Source organism: Callithrix jacchus, chromosome 19, assembly GCF_049354715.1.
Source record: "Callithrix jacchus isolate 240 chromosome 19, calJac240_pri, whole genome shotgun sequence".
NCBI lineage: Eukaryota > Metazoa > Chordata > Mammalia > Primates > Cebidae > Callithrix > Callithrix jacchus.
In genome coordinates this window covers 22,436,228-22,454,772 of record NC_133520.1, presented here as the reverse complement: position 1 = coordinate 22,454,772, position 18,545 = coordinate 22,436,228, and the positions used below count along the sequence as shown (strand labels likewise).

Below are 18,545 nucleotides of genomic sequence, written 5' to 3'. Positions count from 1 at the left end.
ACCACTGCACTCCAGCCTGGGTGACACAGTGAGACCTGTCTCAAAAAAAAAAAAAAACAAAAAAAAAAAAAAACAAGAAAAATTAAGCTGGGGGTGCAGAAGCATCCTGCAGGCCTAGATCCAGAAAAATCCTCCTGTCCTCATCTTCCTTCCTCCGAGGGGCTCACCAACTACTGGATAATTCAGGTGAGATAGAGGTGAAGTCATGTTGCTCTTGTTACCGTATTCAATTCAAAGCAGGCTCCGTGAGCAGCAGACTGCCTGTATTTATCAGGAAATGCTGGTTCCCTTGCTTTACCACCTGGTTATTCAAACATCTAGAGCAACGATTTTCATACACCCCATTAGGAGTCCTTAATTCAAATGAGCTGCTGCTAGAGATCTTTTTCCATGACCTGGAGGTTTGGTTGAAGATTGAGTCTACCAGGAAACAAAGGGCAAGTGATGATGGGCTTACGCGAAAGTCCCAAACTTGCTCCCACTCTATGGTTAAATGCTAGGTGAAGGATAAGTGTACAACAGGCTAAATAATTCATCTTGATTTGAAGGTTTCTATGGCTCTCTCCAGTCTGCAGAGTGCGTGATGATCCAGGAACCATCAAAGTGAATTGCTCATGCTGGGGTGGACATCTCAGCACCAATCTTGGATTCCTTAAATCTAATTAGCCTGTGGAATATCCAGATAACTCAAGCAAAAATTTATTGATTTAACAAACACTTTTGTGAGTAGCTATTACAGGCCACAGATTGTGCCAGCCTTTGATCATGAGAATTCCTGAATCGTTTCTCATCTGGGTCTTCCTAAGGAGATTTGGCTCTAAAAAGCTCTTAATTTCTTAAATCATCCTAGGTCTCCCTAGGGACTCAAATTTTTCAGCTACGACTCCTCCCACCTGGGTGAGAACCTCCCTCTGAAAGCCACAAAGAGAAAGAGAAGGAGGAGGACCTAGAGTCCCTTTCTCCCTTGAGCCACCTCCCCACGCTGAGTTCCTGAGAGCCCCCAAAGGAACCTCTCTTGGCTGTGACTGCATCCTGGGTTCTGCTTCCTTTGGGAGATGCTGGTTTAATAACCTGCCTCCGGGACTTCACAATGGAGCAGACACTGCTTCACAGTGTTATGGAGGCCGCATGTTCTTTCCCTCTGCCGATGTTGCTTTAGGTGTTTCTAGGAGGGCATTACCCTCCATCAGCGTTCCTGATGGCTTCCGTTATCTGTTGCTGTATAACAAACTACCCCAAAACTCAGTGGCTTAAAGCAAAGATTTATTATTTCTCACAATTCTGGGGATTGGCTGGGCTCAGCTGAGTAGTTCTTCTGCTCTGTACTGAGTTGCCTAAGGTCACTCATGTGGCTGCATTTAGTTGGGAGCTTGACTGGGGCTGGAATGCCCAAGATGGCTTCACTTACATGTCTGGCACCTCAGCTGGGGTGGCTTGAGGAGCAGGGAGCTGGCTGAGCTCTCCCTCTCCACAGAGTCTCTCATCATTTAGCAGTCTGGCTTGAGCTTACTCACATGGTGGCTGAATCCCGATAGGCCAAATAGACATTCTCAAGCTTTGTAAAGACTGAGTCTGGAACTGGTAAAGCGTCACTTCATTTTTTTTTCTTTTCCTTTTTTTTTGAGATGCAGTCTCATTCTGTCACCCAGGCTGGAGTGCAGTGGTGCTATCTTGGCTCACTGCAACCTCTGCCTCTTGGATTCAAGTGATTCTCACACCTCAGGGGACAATAGGTGCGGAACATAATGCCCAGCTAATTTTTGTTTTGAGGGTTTAGCTTTGTTTTGTTTTGTAGAGACAGGGTTTTGCCATGAACTTCCAGGTTCAAGTGATTCACCCGCCTCAGCCTCTCAAAGTGTTTTAATTACAGGCATGAGCCACCATGTCCAGCCTTTCTTCTCATTCTTTCAGGCAAATCAAGTCACAAAATCACTCCTGGCTCAAAGAAAGGGGAGATAGACGCCAACTCTTGATGGGAGAAGTGGCATGTCGTCATAAAGAGGGAGGAGTTGTTGGTGCCATCTTTGAAAACAATTTACTACACTAATGAAAGAAAAGAATTCAGCAAGGGATCAAACTTGTGTGGCTCAGATGACACACAAATTACTATGTTTTTAATGTTAACATTGTCTCATGTGGGTCCTTGCAGGGTGTCAAGCAGAATCAGGTAGAACTCCACTTTATTGACCACAGTATAGCTCCTTAAAATTAAAACCCATCAAAATGAATCAACAGTGATGGAAAGCAGATCAGGCATTGCCCGAAGCTGAGGGTGGAGAGGATGGTTGACAGCAAAGAGGCATGAGAGAACTTTTTTGGGTGATGGAAACATTCTATGTCTTGAATATGGTGGTGGTTACACAGGCATATACGTTTGTCAGAATTCACTGAATTGTACACTTAAAACAGTGCTCAATGCTCTCATTTGTTTGTGGGATCTAAAAATCAAAACAATTGAACTCATGCGCATAGAGCAGAAGGATGGTGACCAGAGGCTGGGCAGGACGGTGGGTGAGGTGGGGAGACGTGGGGAGGGCAAATGGACACCAAAAAAAAAGTCAGGAAGAATGAATTCAAATCTAGTCTCTGTACAAAAGTAATCCTGAAATTTAATTTTAAAAAAAAAAAGAAAAAAAACCCCTAGTATCTGATAGCACAACAGGGGGACTATAGACAATAATACGTTCAAAAATAACTAAAGGAATATAATCAGACTGTGACAAAGAGGATAAATACCGAGGTGATGGATACCCAATTTTCCATGGTTTGATGACTATGCATCGCATGCCAGTACCAAAATAGCTTGTGTATCCCATAAATATATACACTGACTACATACCCATAAAAATGATTAAAAATAAAAAATAAAACAGTGCTCAGGGCCTGACTCTACCAGTCTAATTTATTGTATGTAAATTCTACCTCAATGGAATTGTTTCAAAACAAGTAAAATCTACCTAGTATGAATGTTCAGACAGGCTAAGTTTGAAGTGCAGCTAAATAAAGCTGGTGTTAGGGGCATGCTATATTTACAAACAATAGCGAATTCCTTCGGGGAGGGAGAGGAAGCAAAAAGCTAAAGGGGATGTTTTGTTAGTTGCAAAGCAGGATGCGAGCTGCTGTGACCAGGTCCCCCTGTTGCAATTGTACTTATAAAACGTTTGCCATCATTTTCAGAATGTTGAATAGATGATTCTCAGTATTTTATAGATTATTGAAGAATGGCTACATCCTGCTTCCTGGGATGTGGGAAGAGCTGGGGTCACCTCAAAGCAAACACAAATAACAAAATGCGTGGGTCACTTGTGCTAGACCATTTGGAATTAAACTAGAGCGAGCACAGAAGAAAACTAATTGGTGACCTTTACAGATGTCTCCAGGGATTCCCTAGCTTCAGGTGTCAAGATCCTGCAGAGCAGGTAATCCCAAGTCAAGTCTGTACATTATGTGGGGTCTGAACAGTGTCAAGCAGCTGAGCATTGTGGCTCACGACTGTAATCCACCTCTTCACTTTGGGAGGCTGGGGAGGTCAGGAGTTCGAGACCAGCCTGGCCAACATTGTGAAAACCCTGTCTGTACTAAAAATACAAAAATTAACTGGGCATGGTGGTAGGCACCTATAATCCCAGCTACTCAGGAGGCTGAGGCAGGAAAATCACTTAAACCCCAGAGGCGGAGGTTGCAGTGAGCCAAGATCACGTGGCTACACTCCAGCCTTGGCAACAAGAGCGAAACTCCATCTCAAAAAAAAACAGAAAAGTGTCAAGGAGTGAAGGGCATAGAAGGGAGAGTGCAGCTCTATCTGGACTCATGGGGACAGTGCCAGGGATTACCAAGCTTTGAAATTCACTTCTGGGGAAAGAAACTGTCTTGGGAAGGCAGGAGAGAGAATAATATTTAGATTTTCTTGAGAAGTACAGAAGCTAGCCAAGAATGCCCATGTTGGGAAAGCAATATACTTGCTCCAGAAATGGGAAGGGACAGGGATCTTCCCACATGAGAGAAGAGTGGCTGTGGGGACAAGAGGGCATCACCTAGGGAGCCGTCGGTTGAGAAGGACAGCCTTGGTCTCCTGTGTTCACTATGTACACCAAGTTATTGGACCCGGAGTTGAAGATCTTCTTTAAAGACTCTATTTTAAATGAACATGCACTTGCAAACAAGCATTAAACAGAAATGACTCTCCAGTTAGAACTCACTGTATCCACATCAGCAAGCACGATTAACATAGGTCACTGGTTTTGTATTACATTCGGTAGTAATCTTAGTTTCTATCAGAATTCAACTTGAACTCTCAATTGATAGAGTCATGCTCAGAGCAAACCCTCCGAGCATGTGGAAGCTACATTTTCCAGTGTAATAGATAAAACACACACACCATCAAGGAAGGAAGGAGGGGTCCTTGACATGACCGCTTTCCAGCTTTCCTCAGCAAAGGACTCCCTGTGAATGGTCAGTTTCTCCCTAATGTAATTTCCTCATCAATGAATGTTCTTATCCTTCTCCCCCATAAAAACATAACTATGGGCCGGGCGCGGTGGCTCAAGCCTGTACTCCCAGCACTTTGGGAGGCCGAGGTGGGTGGATCACAAGGTCAAGAGATTGAGACCATCCTGGTCAACATGGTGAAACCCCGTCTCTACTAAAAATACAAAAAATTAGCTGGGCATGGTGGCACGTGCCTGTAATCCCAGCTGCTCAGGAGGCTGAGGCAGGAGAATTGCCTGAACCCAGGAGGCGGAGGTTGCGGTGAGCCGAGATCGCGCCATTGCACTCCAGCCTGGGTAACAAGAGCGAAACTCCGTCTCAAAAAAAAAAAAACATAGCTATGGACACACTCTCCTGAAGGGAGGTTGGAAAGAATCCAATTGAATACTAACATATTGATTACTACTAGATTATGAATTATTGACAAGGTCTTAACCTTTCCTTTTCTAAAGACTTTTGGATTAGGATATTTTAGCATTAAGCCAAAGGAATAAAAATGTCTAAGGGTAGATTTCGGCCATGGTAATCAGAAAACCCCTCTTCGACAATACTGTGGAAGGAAAAGTCCTCATAGGATTAGCATTATTCAAAGGAAGCTGTATGTGAGACTAAGCGACCTTACTTGCCGCTTGTAAGATCCAAGAAAACGCATAAACAGCATCCCCCAGAGGTGTGGGAGCACTTCGGAGGCACGGATTTGATTTTACAGTAGCTACAACCCCTATGGCCTCCTGAACACATTCATTACCAATGTGTTTCTCCTTGTTTTATGCATCATAATTCTCAAAATCCTCAAAATAACATTGAGTTTTCTGGTTAATGTTCTTGGTTCAGGGTCTCAAGAGCATCCTCAAAAGTAAAGACCCAGGATAAAAATCTCATCTGCAGAGACATTCACACGATACTTCTGGTTTCCAAAGTGCTTATAAACTGTCAAGTGACTCAGAAATACCAAGGGCTAATCCTGATAGAGTCCAGAGGGAAAGGATGACTTCATCTAAAGCTGACCCAAGGAAGAAGGCACATCTGTCACCTCCTTGACAGTGTTCCAGGCTGAGCATGAGCTCCTGGAAGCAGCTGTGTGTAAAGACTCTGCTCACATCTGGCTCCTCATCCGTGAGCTTTCTTGGCCCAGACTCCTGCAGGGAAGGGATGGGAAGGGAGGGAAGGAGAGGAAAGCCAGGAGGGCTTCAGGCACCTCTCCCCAAACTGAAATAGGAACTGGCCATCCCTGGGGAAAGTGACTCTGAGAAAGTGCTCCTAGCACCTCCCTCACCTGCATTTGAGGAAACCTTGCCAGCCATCCCTCACCTCTCCTAGATGAGCCCTCTGCAGCCCACCCGAAAACCCCACAGTCCCTTATTTCTCACTTATTCTCTGGACATGGTCCCCTGGCCACTCCGGGACTAAAGAGCACCAGCTGTTCTGTGGTTGCCGGGATGCTCTGCAGCTGTAATTAGGAACTAATGTGTACTTTGGCTTCCATTTCCTGATCTTGCTGGATGATGCTGGCTGTCTGGAAAAGCAAAATGCTTCACCTTCCAGCACTAATCCTGACAGCCATGCCATAAGGAATGTATCAGTCAGAGCTTTTAGTGGCAAATGAAAGACTCCACAGTACAAGACTAAGTAGAACACGGATTCATTGAAGGATTCTGTGTGGCTCATAGAATCTCCAGAAAGGCCAGAAAGTCAGGCCTGGAGGCTCTACAGCCTAGAACAATCCTCAGATCATCCTCCCACCACTGCTGGGTACAGGTGTGTTACGATACTGAGACAGGACACCATGGCCAGGACCTTTGCCTCCACTGCCCCTGAGATCTCGGTGACTGCTCCACGGAGCCTGTAGGATAGGAATCCTCTAGGGGCCTTCTCACTAAGGTGCAGCCATCTGACTGGGCGGGGAGGGAAGGTGGGGGGTGGCCAGGTCAAATGCTTGTGTCCTAGCTGCAAGAGATCCTGGGAAATGCAGTCTGGCTTGAAAGTGCCTAAAAATACAAAAGGAATTTATTCAAAAGATATTAAGCATTCATAAATATGATACATCTGCATTCTACATGGCTCCCTCATTTTAGTTACTGTGGTCTAAAAACAGGCATATATATATATTATATAATATATAGTATAATAGGCATATATATATTTAATCTGCTACTTGTCTTTTAAAAAGGTGAGATGGTGCAGCTGGAGTGTGTATTAGCTTCCTACTGCTGATGTAACAACTTACCACCAACTCACTAGCTTAAAACAGCACAGATTAATTCTCTTGTAGGGAGACCTCTGGAGGTCAGAATTTTAAAGTCAGTTTTGTTAGGCCAAATCCAAGGTGTTGGCAAGGTGCCATTCCTCCTGGAGGCTCTAGGAGAATGTTTCCTTGTCTTTTTCATCTCTGGGTGCCGGCTGCATTCCTTGGCTCCTGGCCCCTTCCTTGCATGGCCCCTCTTGTTTTGGTCATCACATCTATTACTCTCTGGGATCCTCCTGCCTCCCTCTTATAAGGACCACTGAGATTACATCGGCCCACCCAGACAATCCAGAATGAGCCTTTGACTCAATCACACCTGCACAGTCCCTTTTATGGCAACATGGTCACAGGTTCCATAGATTCAGGGTGCGGACATATTTGGGGCCATTATTCAACCTGCCCTGGTATGTCTCTAAAGAAGGCCAGCTGGCTGTCTACACAAAGGCCCTGAGAACAGAGTTCCTCTGGTGAGTTTATCAGAGTCCAGGCTTCATCCTTGCCAGTATTTCAGACTTGGAGATGTTGGCTTGGAACTATTAGATACCTGTGATATTGCTGGATAAACCAGAATTCCAATGAATTCATTTATTCCTTTTTATCAGGCACTATTCCTTTCCAGAGGGATCTGCCTGGTATTTGAATGCCTGTGTGGCCAAATTACCAATCAGAAGGCTGTTCGGTGAACACGAACTAAAGCAGATGGTGGTGGGTGTTTCCAAAAGGGTGTTTCTCCCAGGCAGCTGGGAGGCCAGTGAGCCATCCCGACAGACAGCAGAGCTCACCTTTCTACTGGCCAGATTTTGCATTTTTCCCTAAGCACAGCTGGTTACAACTCCTAACTGCTAGCTTTTTCCCTCTTGTCACATGAGCCAGGATGCTAGAATCATCCTCAACTCCTCCCTCATGTTCCACATTCAATCCAGCACCAAGTGCTGTCCCTTCTTCCTAAGTATCTTCCATATTTAACCAGTTTAAAATCTCTCACACACCCTGGTCCAAGCCATGTCACTGGATCGCTGTAACAGCCTAATAGGCCTTCCTGCCCCTATTTTTGTTACTTCTGTCAAATTCCCTGCCCAGCAGCCAGATTGAGCTTTCCATGTAATCTAATCATGTCACATGTAAAGCCCTTCAGTGGCTTTATAGTATGATTAGGGTAAAGTCTCCTGTGTTAGTTCAGATCCTCCCAGAAGCAGACACAAAGTTAAGGATTAAACATGCAAGGGTTGTATCTGGGGAAACTGTGACAGAAACGTGGAAGGGAGCTGCAGGAGACTGGGAGACCCATCCAGTGTGATGTGAGCCTGGCCCCACAAGGAGGGGAAGGTGAGCATGGAGGGGAGACATAGTCTACCAACCCTGAAGTCTAAGGAGAGTTCAGCGAACCACGAACCACCATGGAATCCTTGAGCCAAAGCTGGCAACAGAGGATTTCTGTCCCTGGGGGAAGCCTGGCTTTGGGGTGAGCAGCAGGAGCCCCTGGTCAATTTTGCTACCCAGAGGTCTACAAGGTGCGTTCACCTGGCTGCCGTGCCCCAAAACCTCATCTCATCTCCGGCCCACATCTTCCGCTCCTGCTTCACCAACCCAACTTACTCTTTCCCATATGTGAGTCTTTATGGGAGTCTTTGTAAAGGCTGTTTGCTCTGCCCAAATTACTCATCTTCTCACCTCCCCTGTCCCCTTTCCCTTTCCCTTTCCTCACCTAACTGATATCTCAGCTGAAACATTGCTTCCTCCAAGGGTCCACCCCATCCCTCTCCCATGTGCTCCCACAGCCTGGCTCCTTCTCCATCCACGCTCCTCATCTCCTGTGTTTAATGCCTGACTCCTTCCTCAGATGTTAGGACTCCAGCAGGCAGGAGCTGTGACTATTTTATCCTCTGCCATATTCCCAAAGCCTGGCACATAATAGGTGCTCAGTAAAATATTCATTGTTGAGCCAGCAAGGTCACCTGAGTCTGGTAGATGCAAGGAAAGAATGTCACAGTTTAGACAGCAGTCAACCACAAAGGCTCAGAAAAGAGAAGCATGGAGGCAAATTGGCAGAGTCCATGCAGTCATCAGTGGTGGGCTGAGCTCAACATCATGAACACTCATTTATGCTGCTGACTCTCTACCATGTGCTAGGTGCTGGTAGTTAACCAATGAGAACTGCCTCTTAAAGTGTAAAAGGCATGGGTACAAGTAGCTGGGGCCATGGTCTTAGGCGGTAAAGGAATTTACTAAGCCAGTTGAAGGTAAAGAAAGGCAGATTATTAGAGGAAGTGTGAAAACACCTGTAAGGTTTCGACGGGCAGCACAGCAGAGAAATGTCTGTCTGACAGGAGGTGGGGGCTGGAAGGAAGTTTTATAGGGCCATCTGGAGGGGGCTACGTGCTGAATGAGGTCATTGTACCCCCAGAACGGGCCGTTGTTTGTGATTCTGATTTGTGCTTCTCACATGATTGTTCATTGTTCTTCCCCACCCAGGGCCCCTTTCTCTTGTTGCTTACTTATCTAATCAGGACTACCACATAATGAATTGTGTAGTCAGTCTAGGGGACGGACAGCGCTGTCAGTCTACTAGAAACGCCGCCTCTTCCAGCAGGTGCATGTGCACCTACTATTAAAGGTGATGGCCATCATATGGAACTGATATTACAACAGTTGATCTGATGTGGCACAGACACTCATCAATTTGAACAGACGCCAAGCATTAATAACTGGCGTAGTCATGGAGAAGATTCCAGCTGAATACTGGCTGACTGAATCCAAGCAGAGAGCCATGCCATTTATACTGGAATCCACCATACTTGTTCTGAGCATGACCACCAGGGAAAGCCCCCTGCGCCCTGCCCCAGCCTGTTGGGTTGGTCATGAGGACACAAATATCTTATTTCTCATTTTAAGTGAGGGCTTTATGCATCAGTCTCGTGTGATCTTTCTGAGTCCCCACACCACTGGGCCATGGACAAAATAGTTTCTTGGCATGTGAGACTGAGGTCTGGAACCTGGGCCATGGTGCCTACCTTCTTTAGGGCCAGGCCAACTTGCAAGCCCCCTTCCTACAACTCTGGACCTCTCTGCGCTGACAGACAGCTCTTTTTAATGGCTGCCATTCACGCTGAGGAATTGATACTTGAGTGGGGGCAGGTGAGACCACAGGCTCAGGTGTAGCCCTTCAAAGAGGTTGACCCTGATAGTTGAGTCGGAGGGGCTCAACTTACAAACTGGTGGCAGAATGGATGCGAGAGCGCAATAGCTCGATAGCAGACCTAAGGCAGATAGCCTTACCAGAGACTTAGTAATTAGTATGCAAATTGAGCAAGAAGGCCACCAAAGCTGGGAAGCGGAGGAAATGGGAAATCAGATGTCCGTGCTTCTGCGTGCATTCTCATCCATGCTGAAGATGCGCAGTTTGTGCAGCTGTGTGTCTTAAAGGCACCATTTGCGTCAGTCTCCCAGGTGCCAGGAGCCCCTCTCCCAATTACCTGTCGTCTCTGCACCAAGTCCTCCAAAGTGGAATTTTTGTTCAATATGTTCTATTCCCAGTTGTCCTAGACATGGGTGAGGTAATGACTGATTCATAAATCTGTTGACCTCAGCTTTCCTTTTTTTTTGACACAGGGTTCCCTCTGTCGCTCAGGCTAGAGTACAGTGATGCAATCACATCTCACTGTAGCCTCAACCTCCTGGGCTCAAGCCATTCTCTCAACTCAGCCTCCTGAATAGCTGGATCTACAGGCCGTAGGCTGTACCACCATGCCAGGCTAAATTATATATTTATTTTATAGAGATGGAGTCTCCCTATATTGCTCAGGCTGATCTCAAACCCCTGGGCTCAAGTGCTGGGATTTACAGGCATGAGCCGCCCTGCCGGGTGACCTCAGCTTTTACCCAGCCCCATCAAAGCAGGAGGCACCGCACAAAGCCTGAACATTAACTGTTGTCTGACTGCTGGGGTATGGCTGGAGAACCACAGTCGTTACAGCTACACAGTGTGAGCATGTTTGTGAGTTTGGAGTTGGAGCTGAGTGAGACCCTTGATAGTAGGGAAACAGAGGGAAAGACAGACTCTCACTTGGGGGCTTCTATCGCAGGACGGAAGATTTCTTCCAAGAGCTCAGTGCAATAAATGAAAGAAATCTAGAAGGCTGCCAGGCACAGGGCAGGCCCGAGCATCAGAAGTAGGAGGCTGAGAGCAGGGAATGGGGAGCAGGGGTTAGAACCGAGGTGGGGGTTGCTGAAGACACCACCATGCTTCAGAACTCAGGATAGGGCCTGCCTAGGGGCTCACACTTACAGAGGAGAAAAGGGAACTTAACACATGAACACGTGTGGAATTCCTGCATGGCGGCTTCCTACTGGGAGTGTAGTTTCTGAGAGCTGCAAGAAGTCAGCGAAGAGCATCAGAGAGGACATGGGTCCAGGGGAAAGTGCGTCAAAGGGCGGTCTGAGGATTACCCGCCTGAGGTGCCAAGGAGGTGTTTGCCAAAAAGGCAGATTCTTGGGCCACGCCCGGCTCTGCGGAGGGGAAGCGCCAACGGTGGGCGCGGCGCCTGCTCTCAGAACTGGTGCCTCGAACGCTTGCAGAGCCCAAACGCTGCCCGAGGGCGCGCCAGCAAGAGAGGAGGCAGAAAGGATGGCTTCCTGCGCCTCCCACACAGTTTTCAACTTTTCAGGAAGTACAGTAGGAGAAGGCAATGCAGATGAATGTTTTCCTTTGGCCGCTAGCAATTTTCTTCTAAAATTTTATTTTTTGAAAAAGTATATGAGAGCAAAGTGTGAGAACGAATCTCAAAACGTGAAAAAAAGGTCTTCTTCCCTGCCTCACCCCGCGTGGGCCTTGGTGCTCTGTGAACAGTGACCCCACCCTCACAGGGACCCTGACTCCTGAGGGGTCACCACCCACATCCTGTGAGAGATTGTGCTGTTCCCTGATTCAGCGGGGTCTCTAGGTCTGAACGCCCAAGGCCAACAAGAAGGCCTAAAAATAGAGCCCAGGAGGCCCAGTCAAACCGGAAGAGAACCAGAGGCCTGCCCGGAGTCCCAAAGACGATCTGAACCAAGGAGCCCAGCGCCCTCTAGCGGGAGAGAAGCTGCTTCGCGGCCCTGGTCCTGGGCCAGAGGGCTGGGGCTGAGCCCACTTCCAGGCGGGAACCAAACGGTGAGACCCTGGGGACACCTCCTCCTCAAGACCTTTGTTTATTTCAATACAGAAATAAAGGAAAAATTATTCCACTTGTGTTTTACGAACTTCAACGTAATTTTAGGATACATTGCTGTAATGTATGATGTTGTAATAATGACTACCTTCTAGAATCACAGGCTTTATTTGTTTATTTATTTATTGAGATGGGGTCTCGCTCTGTCGCCCAGGCTGGAGTGCAATGGCACAATCTCAGCTCACTACAACCTCTGCCTACTGGGTTCAAGCGATTCTCCTGCCTCAGCCTCCTAAATAGATGGGACTACAGGCACCTGCTAATTTTTGTATTTTTAGTACAGACGGGGTTTCACCATATTGAACAGGCTGGTCTCGAACTCCTGACTTCAGGTATTCCACCCGCCTCGGCCTCCCAAAGTGCTGGGATTACAGGCGTGAGCCACAGCCCCCGTCCTATAATTACAGACTTTAGACCCTTCTCATTACTTTTCAGTGATGCCAAGGTCCCTACCACCAAATTCACATGCACATAACATAAAACCTGAAAGGGTGCCTGAGCACCTCCGACAGCTGCACCAAGATTCCATCTGTCATCTTTGGGACAGGTGTTCAGGAGACTTAAAAGTAAAAAGGGACCCCTTGTAAGTCAGGAAATTTGGCTGAATCATTCCAGGCACTCTCTGAGGGGACAGATGTCTCAGCTGGCTAATCATTGTCCCACCTAAAAACATCAATTCCGTTACCCCTAAGTCGGAGAAGAAACACACTCCTATTGTACATATTTTAGAGGGGAAATATACAGCTGAACACCGAAGTGCCCACTTAGGCTTTGAAAGAAAAGGACTGTGGCCAAAAAACACCAGGGTTTTAATGAAGTTTAAAAAGCAGAAGTGTGCACTGCCTCACATCCATGAGGATGGCAACTATCAAAAAACTGAAGAAAGAATAGACAGGCGTGGTGCCTCACGTCTGTAATCCTAGCACTTTGGGAGGTCAAGGCAGGCGGATCATAAGGTCAGCTGTTTGAGACCAGCCTGACCAACGTGATGAAACCCCGTTTCTACTTAAAATACAAAAATTTGCCAGGCATAGTGGCATGCAATACCAGCTACTCAGGAGGTTGAGGCAGAAGAATAATTTAAACTGGGAAGATGGAGGTTGCAGTGAGCCAAGATCACACCACTGCACTACTCCAGCCTAGGGGACAGAGTGAGGCTCCGTCTCAGGAAAAAAAAAAACCTAAAGAAAGAAAGAAAGAAAGAAAGAAAATAATTGTTGGTGAGGATGGGGAAATTGGAACTCTTATCCACTGTTAATGGAAATATAGAATGCAGCTGCTGTAAAAAGCACTATGTCAGTTCCTCAAAAAATTTAAAGTGGAATGACCAGTCAGTTCGGTAATTCCACTATCTTTTTTTTTTTTTCAGATGGAGTCTCACTCTGTTGCCCAGGCTGGAGTGCAGTGGCGGTCTTGGCTCACTGCAACCTCTATCTCCCAGGTTCAAGCATTTCTCCCTCCCTCAGACTCCCAAGTATCTGGGATTACAGGCGCCCATCATCGCGCCCATCATCACGCCCAGCTAATTTTTTGTATTTTTAGTAGAGACAGAGTTTTGCCATGTGGAGCAAGCTGGTTTCAAACTCCTGACCTCAGGGGATCCACCCACCTCAGCCTCCCAAAGTTCTGGGATTATAGGCGTGAACCATGACGCCTGGCCTTTTTTTTTTTTTTGAGACGGAGTCTCGCTCTGTCACCCAGGCTGGAGTGCAGTAGCACGATCTTGGCTCACTGCAACCTCCGCCTGCCAGGTTCAAGTGATTCTCCTGCCTCAGCCTCCTGAGTAGCTGGGATTACAGGCACCCACCACCATGCCCGCCTAATTTTTTTATTTTAGTAGAGACAGGGTTTCACCATGTTGGCCAGGCTGGTCTCACACTCCTGATCTCAGGGGTGATCTGCCAGCCTCAGCCTCCTAAATTGGTTATTTTTCTAGTCTCGGAAATTGTGGTGAAAGAAGCTATGAGATAAATGTGTTGTTTTTTCCACTCCTAATCTGTTCTTAGGAGAACAGTTTCACCACCACTCATCCTTGAAACCATCATTTACAGCCGGGAGATGACAACAAATTTGGAAAACGAATACGGAAATGGAGACACAGGCTTGACATCATTTGTTTTTCACTTTCCAGCAGCAGGGAAATCTGTGAGTGACATTTCCATCTAGTGTCCAGTGCCTTGCATGGTTCCAGTCACAAACCCCTGGCTCATGGGCAGTGGGGCCATGAACCAGGGAGGCCGTGGTGATGACAGCCTGCAGGACCCCTATGTCCAAACAAGAGGCAACCCTCAAAGCAACCTCCACGGGCAGTGCTGCTGTCAAGGAACTGCCAGAGCCGGGTGGTAGTTACCGTGGCAAGGAGAGACTTCATTCAGGACCATTGCGGTGGGGAAAGGGGACCACAGCACGGAAGCGGGCTCAAGTCGGAAGACAGCATGAGCAAGTGGGACTCATAGGCAAAGAGTGAGGTGAGGCTGGGTGGGTGGAAAATTGCATCGGGATAAGGGGTCCTAGTTCAACCAACTCTGAGAATAGAGAAATAAACAAACTCAGTTTCTCCCAATAAAGCCTCACAACACACTTCTGGCACCAGATGTGGGGAGGATGTCCCCCACACCTCGAGCGAACAATCAGTTCTGCAGTGGACCTCCACTTGGTCCTCCAACTGGGTGTTCTCCAATTCAATTCTGACATTATCTACCTGGGATAGCGTCAGATCCTGCACGGTGAGGGCTCAGTCTCCATGACTGCCCCCTACTTCCAAAGCCAGTTGGAAGCCCCAAGTTCTTTCACCTGTCCTTCAGTGAACAGCTCTAAATTGAGCTAAAAATGGAGGTTCCCATGGTGTCATCTTCAGGTTCTACTAATTTGCTGGAGTGGCTCACTGAATTCAGGGAAACATTATTCTTACATTTATGGGTTTATTAAAAAGGACACCAATGGAAGCAATGCATGGGGTAAGGGATGTCAGAGGGCATGAGCTTCCATGCCCTCCCTGGGTGTGCCAGCCTCCAGGAACTTCCACATGTTCAGTTATCCAGAAGCTCACGCAACTCTCTCCTTGTGGGGTTCTATGGAGGCATCACTACATAGGCATGATTGAGTTTATCATTGGCCGCAGGGATGGACTTCATCTTCAGTCCCTCCCTCTCCCAGGAGGTTGCGGAGTGGGGCTGAAAGTCCCAATCCTCTACTCCTGCCTCTTTTAGATGAGTGATCAGCCCAATCCTAAAGCTTCCTGGGGGCTGCCAGCCATTAGTCAACTCATTAGCATACAAGCAGACATTTATTTTTTGGAGATTCCAAGGATTTTAGGAGTAGTATGCTAGGAAAGAGAGACAAAGACCAAATACTGTATATATTTCACAATGTTTCCCCCTCTTAACAGGATTCTGGCTGAAAACAAGCCAGGGCGATCAGACAGCACCTGGGAGGTAGCGGAGGCTGAAGAATCAATCCCTTTAGATATTGAGAGTGACTGGGCATGGTGGGTGGGGTCTTGGCCAAGCTGATTTAGCAGAGTTCTTGTTAAAGCTAGATTTTACAAGAAGGTGCACAGATGAGCCTAGGGGAAGGTTCAGGAGCCTGACTAAAGTTTGGCCAAGCATTAAAATACATACACACACACACAGAGAGAGAGCACATTCTCTTTAATATCTTCATTAGTGGCAAATCTTTGTTCTGGGGTGGATTGGATTTTTTGAAACAGCCAAAAGTTATTTAGAACCAACTGCTGTCAATTAAGAAAATTGAGCTGATTTCCCTCATGTGGATCATATGCTGACTCTGACAGTAATTTTAGCAGAAGGAATCCAAAAGGGGTTCTAAGAAAAGCACTGGGCAGTGTCTTCCATAGTGATTAAATAGAGGGCAGATCACTTGAGGTTAGGAGGTCGAGATCAGCCTGGCCAACACAGTGAAGCCCTGTCTCTACTAGAAAACACACACACACACACACACACACACACACATTAGTTGGGTGCAGTGGCAAGTGCTTGTAACACTAGCTGCTCAGGAGGCTGAGGCTTGAGAATCACTTGAACCCAGGAGGCAGAGGTTGCAGCGAGCAGAGATCATGCCACTGCATTCCAGACTGATGGATCAAGGCTATTTCTCAAAAAAAAAAAAAAAAAGTCAAGTAGCTACATGTCAGATGTTTCAAACAGTTTTATCTCAGTGGCACACTTTGCAGCATTTACAAAGCCCAGATAATTCTAATTTCCCAGCTCTAAACACCCTCAAGTGCTATGTACATCTATGTAAGATTAACTGCCTGGCTGGTTTTTGTTTCGTTTGTTTTTCTGAGACAGAGTTTCATTCTTGTTGCCCAGGCTGGAGTGCAATGGCACGATCTCAGGTCACCGCCACATCTGCCTCCCAGGTTCAAGCGATTCTCCTGCCTCAGCCTCCCAAGTAGCTGGAATTACAGGCATGCGCCACCACACCCAGATAATTTTTATATTTTTAGTAGATAAGGGGTTTCTCCATGTTGGTCAGGGGGATCTCAAACTCCTGACCTCAGGTGATCTCCCCGCTGGGCCCCCCAGAGTGCTGAGATTACAGGTGTGAGCCACCGCCCTCCGCCCTGGCTGTGTTTGAATTTGAAGATGTTGCTGTTGCTGATGGGTTGTCACATAGGCCTGGCTTTCAAAAGACTCTGAGACACTAATATTCTCTTCAACTTGTGCCAAGGCCAGCTGTTCTTTAGCTCAAGGATAAAGCAGAGGCAGCACCAAGGCTGGCACTTAACCCCATAAGTCAGACACTTCATACTGCATAGATTTCCAACTACTCCCAGGTCCACATGTCTGATACCAGAGACCAAAGCCAGTCACCCAACAATCATTCCCCCCAAGATTCATACTTACCAAATGTGTAACACTCATAGGTATCACGAGACGGTTATACTATTCCAGCCAGAGCAATTTCTTATTCTTCCAGGTAACTATTTCTGCTTGACCTTCTTTTGAACATTTCAAGAACCCTTGTTTTAATTTCAAGGGAACTGGTTGGGTGCACTGGCTCATGCTTGTAATCTCAGTGCTTTAGGAATCTGAGGCAGGAGGATCACTTGAGGCATAGGAGTTCCAGACTTGGTCTCTACAAAAATTTTAAAAATCAAAAAATTAGCCAGGTGTGGTGGCATGCACCTGTAGTCCTAGCTACTCAGCAGGCTGAGGTGGGAGGTGGGAGGTGGGAGGATCGCTTGAGCCAGGAGGTTGGGGCTGCAGTGAGCTACGGTTATGCTACTGCACTCCATCCTGGGCAACAGAGCCAGACCCTGTCTCAAAAAGAATTTTTTTTTTTCAAGGAAACAGGCTAATTTCAAGCTGTATTAATCTGAAAATGAGGCCACTTAGAGAAAGACAATCATGTGCAGAAAAGGACAAGCACCCTGCTGGGGCAGATAGTGCCCCTCTCTAGCTCCCACCCAGAAGGGATGTCTCAGGCTTTGCTACCTCTTCTCTTCCCTTGGCCAGAAGTAGTCACCTGAGCAGGGGAGCGCAAGAGAGGGAACTTGGATGTGGGAAGAGAGCCCTTCCTCTGTATGACTGGAAGCAGGACTTCTCTCCTCCAAACAAATTCTGGATGAAATAAAGAGGAATAAAGAAAAAAATATATATATATATGTGAAATATTTTTTTCCAAATTTCTAGCTGGACAAATCTCTTTAAGCTTAAATTACACAGAGGAAAATACCAGGGAAAAGACAATATAATCATTTAAAAAATCTTTATTATTTATTTTAGAATATTCTATATTTACAATGGGCAAGAAAAGAGGGGATAAAATACATAGTTAAATGTATCATATTTTGCTTTTCATCTTTAAGTAGAACTTTCAGTTGTTGGAATGTCCATCACATACATAAGTGTGCACCTGTATACTTATGCATTATGAATAATATATAGTAAATTAAAATTTACATGCAGTGAAGCACACAGATGTATCTTGAATATACAATTCAATGGATTTGGACAAGTGTATACACCCACATAACCCACCCAGACAAAATATATTCTATCACCCAGAAAGTTTCCCAGAATTCCCTTTCAGTTAATCGTTATCCTCCCAGAGGAAACCACTATTCCGATTTCTATCTCATAGATTAATTTTGCCTGTACTTAAACTTCATATAAATGAAACCATACAGTGGATACTCTTTTGTGATAGTCTTTTCCATATTTTTAAAATTTTTATTTATTTTTGAGACAGAGTCTCACTCTGTTGCCCAGGCTGGAGTGTGGTGGTGCAATCTCGGCTCACTGCATCCTCCGCCTCCCAGGTTCAAGCAATTCTCCTTTTTCTGTCTCCCAAGTAGCTGGGACTACAGGTACCCACCACCATGCCCAGCAATTTTTTTTTTTTTTTTTGCATTTTTAGTAGAGACAAGGTTTTATCGTGTTATCCAGGATGGTCTTGATATCCTGACCATATGATCTGCCCACCTCTGCCTCCCAAAGTGCTGAGATTACAGGCGTGAGCCACCACGCCCTGCCTATATTTTTAATTTTTTAGAGACAGGGTCTTGCTTTGTCACCAGTGATCACAGCTCACTGTAAACTTGAACAACTGGGCTCAAGTGATCCTACCTCTGTGTCCTG

General features: G+C 46.4%; 1 protein-coding gene across 14 annotated transcripts in view; it reads right to left on the bottom strand.

The window, feature by feature from the left end:
• LOC118149565 (uncharacterized) overlaps positions 1 to 18,545 on the bottom strand; it is a 99,176-nt gene that overhangs the window by 61,680 nt on the left and 18,951 nt on the right. For 7 of the 14 annotated variants that reach the window (XR_013529787.1, XR_013529788.1, XR_013529777.1 and 4 more), the window contains 2 exons: positions 17,431 to 17,525; positions 16,809 to 17,040 (listed from right to left, as the gene is read on the bottom strand). The exons of 2 other annotated variants lie outside the window; for them this stretch is intronic. The gene's annotated coding sequence lies outside the window, so the exon portion shown is untranslated. Of the gene's footprint in view, positions 1 to 15,207; positions 16,048 to 16,808; positions 17,041 to 17,430; positions 17,526 to 18,545 lie in introns of those variants that run through there. 5 more of the 14 variants (XR_013529789.1, XR_013529780.1, XR_013529781.1 and 2 more) reach the window with 2 other exon arrangements.